Source organism: Bos indicus, chromosome 4, assembly GCF_029378745.1.
Source record: "Bos indicus isolate NIAB-ARS_2022 breed Sahiwal x Tharparkar chromosome 4, NIAB-ARS_B.indTharparkar_mat_pri_1.0, whole genome shotgun sequence".
NCBI classification, from domain to species: Eukaryota; Metazoa; Chordata; class Mammalia; order Artiodactyla; family Bovidae; genus Bos; species Bos indicus.
In genome coordinates, this window is record NC_091763.1 from 115,546,211 (window position 1) to 115,550,061 (window position 3,851).

Genomic DNA, 3,851 nt, shown 5'->3' on the forward strand with positions numbered 1-3,851 from the left:
GCCACCGCAGTGAGAAGCCCGTGCCACACAACCAGAGAGTAGCCCCCATTCACTGTGACTAGAGAAAGCCCTCATGCAGCAGCAAAGACCCAGTGCAGCTAAACATAAAGAAAGAAAGAAGTCAAAGTTCAAACAGTAAAAAAAAGCAACAACTTTTTTTTTAATTGACAAGATTTAAGATTAAAAATTTATAGTGAGGTATAATATACATATGGGCTTCCCAGGTGGCTCAACGGTAAGAAGTCCTCTGGCCAATGTAGGAGACAGAGGAGACTCAGGTTCGATCCCTGGGTCGGGAAGATCCCCTGGAGGAGGAAATGGAAAGCCACTTCAGTATTCTTGCCTGGAGAATCCCATGGACAGAGGAGACTGGCAGACTATAGGTGCAAAGAGTTGGACACAAATTAGTGACTAAACAACAACAACATAACATATATAGAGCAAAGGGCACAAATCTTAAGTGGACAAGTTGATGAATTTTTACATTGTTTTGGTGACTGCAGCCATGAAGTTAAAAGACGCCTACTCTTTGGAAGGAAAGTTATGACCAACCTAGATAGCATATTGAAAAGCAGAGACATGACTTTGCCAACAAAGGTCTGTCTAGTCAAGGCTATGGTTTTTCCCGTGGTCATGTATGGATGTGAGAGTTGGACTGTGAAGAAAGCTGAGCGCTGAAGAATTGATGCTTTTGAACTGTGGTGTTGGAGAGTCCCTTGGACTGCAAGGAGATCCAACCAGTCCATCCTAAAGGAGATCAGTCCTGGGTGTTCTTTGGAAGGAATGATGCTGAAGCTGAAACTCCAATACTTTGGCCACCTCATGCAAAGAGTTGACTCATTGGAAAAGACCCTGATGCTGGGAGGGATTGGGGGCAGGAGGAGAAGGGGACGACAGAGGATGAGACAGTTGGATGGCATCACTGACTCGATGGACATGAGTTTGAGTGAACTCCAGGAGTTGGTGTTGGACAGGGAGGCCTGGTGTGCTGCAGTTCATGGGGTGGCAAAGAGTCGGACACGACTGAGCAACTGAACTGAACTGAACTGACAAGATCAAGATAGAGAACAGTTCCAGAAGTTTCCCTAGGGCTGCTCTCCTAAGTCAGGACTCTTCCTTCCTGCACATCTCTCAACCAGAGGCAACCAGCTTTGTGACTTCTACCACTGCTGATCAGTGTTACTGTCACTGAAGCTCCTGTACGTTGTGTTGTTATGTGTGCAACTTCTGTGTGTCGCCATCTTTTGCATACAGTCCATGGGGTCACAGAGCCGGACACGACTCAGTGACTTTCACTTTTCTCTCATCTTTGCTCGTTATGTCTGTGAGATTCATCCATGTTGTATATGGAGAAGTCGTTCATTTTTTTCATTGTTGTGTGCTGTGTAGTTATAGTGAATAGCTATAGCAGAATATTTTAATCCACTCCATTGTTAATGGACAGTTGGAATGTTTCCAGTTTTTGAATTTGACAGATAAAGCTGTGATATATCCTTGGATAGATCTTTTGGTAGCAATATATGCCAATGTTGGGTGCTTATGTATTTATAGTGAGAAGGCAATGGCACTCCACTCCAGTACTCTTGCCTGGAAAATCCCATGGATGGAGGAGCCTGGTAGGCTGCAGTCCATGGGGTCGCTGAGGGTCAGACACGACTGAGTGACTTCACTTTCACTTTTCACTTTCATGCATTGGAGAAGGAAATGGCAACCCACTCTGGTGTCCTTGCCTGGAGAATCCCAGGGACGGGGGAGCCTGGTGGGCTGCCGTCTATGGGGTTGCACAGAGTCGGACACGACTGAAGTGACTTAGCAGCAGCAGCAGCATAGTGTATTGTGAAGTCACTCAGTCGTGTCCGACTCTTTTCGACCCCGTGGGCTGTAGCCTACCAGGCTTCTCCGTGCATAGGATTCTCCAGGCAAGAATACTGGAGTGGGTTACCATTTCCTTCTCCAGGGGATCTTCCTGACCCAGGGATCGAACCCAGGTCTCCTGCATTGGAGGCAGACGCTTTAACCTCTGAGCCACCAGGGAAGCCCAGAATCCTGGAGTGGGGAGCCTTTCCCTTCTCCAGGGGATCTTCCCAACCCAGGGATTGAAGCCAGGTCTCCCGCATTGCAGGCAGATTCTTTACCAGCTGAGCCACCATCTTATATTCTTTTGATAAATTGACCACTTTATCACTCAGTGATGAACTTCTTTATCCCTGTGACAATTTTTGACTATTTTGTCTAAGTATAGCACCCCCGCTCTCTTGTGGTTACAATCTGCCTTGAATATCTTTTTCCATTCCTTTACTTTCATGTGTGTCTTTAATATTAAAGTGAATCTCTCTCTCTTTTTTTTAAAATACGTATGTGACTGAGCTGGGTCTTAGTCTGGCACTGGGGGTCTTTGCTCTTTAGCTGTTGCCTGTGGGATCTAGCTCCCTGACCAGGAATTGAACCTGAACCCTCTGCATTGGGAGTGTGGGGTCTTATCCACTGGGCCACCAAGGAAGTCCCTATAGTGAGTCTCTTATAGTTACAATATACCTGGATCTTTTAAAAAAAATCCATTCAGCCATGCTATGTCTTTTGATTAAGAATTAATCCATTTACGTTTAAAACAATTATTTATAGATAAAGCCTTACTACTGCCGTTTTATTGTTTTCTGATTATTTTGTAGTTTAAAGTTCATTCTTTCTTGCTGTCTGTCTTTTTGATTTGACGACGATTTTTTGGTAGTGGCTCCTTTTCCTTTCAGGTCTGCTAATTTTGTGATCGGAGTTAGCATGAGGCTTACAGAAGTGTGTTGTAACAGTTGCAGAGGTAAGGAGATGGACTTGTCCTCACATACTGAATTTGAGGCACCTGTGGGTCAGTAGATGGGGCTGTCATTGGGAGCTTCAGAGAGAGAACTGTGGTACAGTGATGGCCTAATGGTGTAATCATGACCAATAAAAATTTAACACTGGAGGCTCAACAATATTCTTGACCACAGCAGAGACAGCCGTTGATTATGAAAATGGATTTGCATCATGAGAATGATTTTTCTTATAGGTGCAGAAATAGAAAGGTCTTCTTGATCTCATGACCTTTCAAAATTGGTCTTGGCTCTAGCACTCTGCTTCATAACTGGTTGTGCCTGCCAACTTGTTCCGTGTGGTCCCTTGGTCGGGCTCATTTGTGTCACTTTGGCCAATCTTGGTCTCCAGCCTCCATATTGATCCAGTTACTCCGGGTGTGGAACAGATTACCCCAAAACTTAGTGGCTTAGAAAATGAACATGTATTTTTCTCGTGAATCTTCGGTTTGTGTGGGAATTGATGAGATACCTGGTGTTTACCCACTACAGCATCAGCTGGTGAAGCCCAGGGCTGGAATCTCCTAAAGGCTACTCTGTCACATATTTAGCAGTTGATGCTGGATTTTGGGGCCAATCTGGAGTTGGTGTCTCGTCTGAAACACCCTCCATGTGGCCTCTCTATGTGGTTTGAGCTTTGTATAAATATTGTGGCTGTTTCCAAGGGCAAGGTGGTGGGGGGAGGAGAGAGAGAGAGGACGAGAGAGGGGGAAAAGTAGAGAGGACTGTCTCTGATGATAGCTTGGCAGGCATGCACCATTACTTGCCATGGCTTCCATTCATCGAGGCATTCACAAAGTCCCTCCCACGTTCAAAGTCAATAGATTTCCCTTCTTGACGGGAAGTGTTGTTCCCTACAATGTTGTGGAGGAGCCGTGGGACTGGAAGTGCTGCTATGGGTGTTTGGGAGGATGCATTCTGCCACACTCGTGTTTGAGGTTCCCATCACTTCCTGAACCCGCTCCCAGCCCTTCCTCTCACCTCTCCTGGCACCCGCTGGTCTCT

The 3,851-nt window shown here is 45.8% G+C and overlaps 1 non-coding gene across 1 annotated transcript; it reads right to left on the minus strand.

The window, feature by feature from the left end:
* Nucleotides 1–1,962: 1,962 nt before the first annotated feature.
* TRNAW-CCA (transfer RNA tryptophan (anticodon CCA)) lies at nucleotides 1,963–2,035 on the minus strand. The gene has a single exon. It is a non-coding gene; the product is annotated as a tRNA-Trp (tRNA).
* Nucleotides 2,036–3,851: the final 1,816 nt, after the last annotated feature.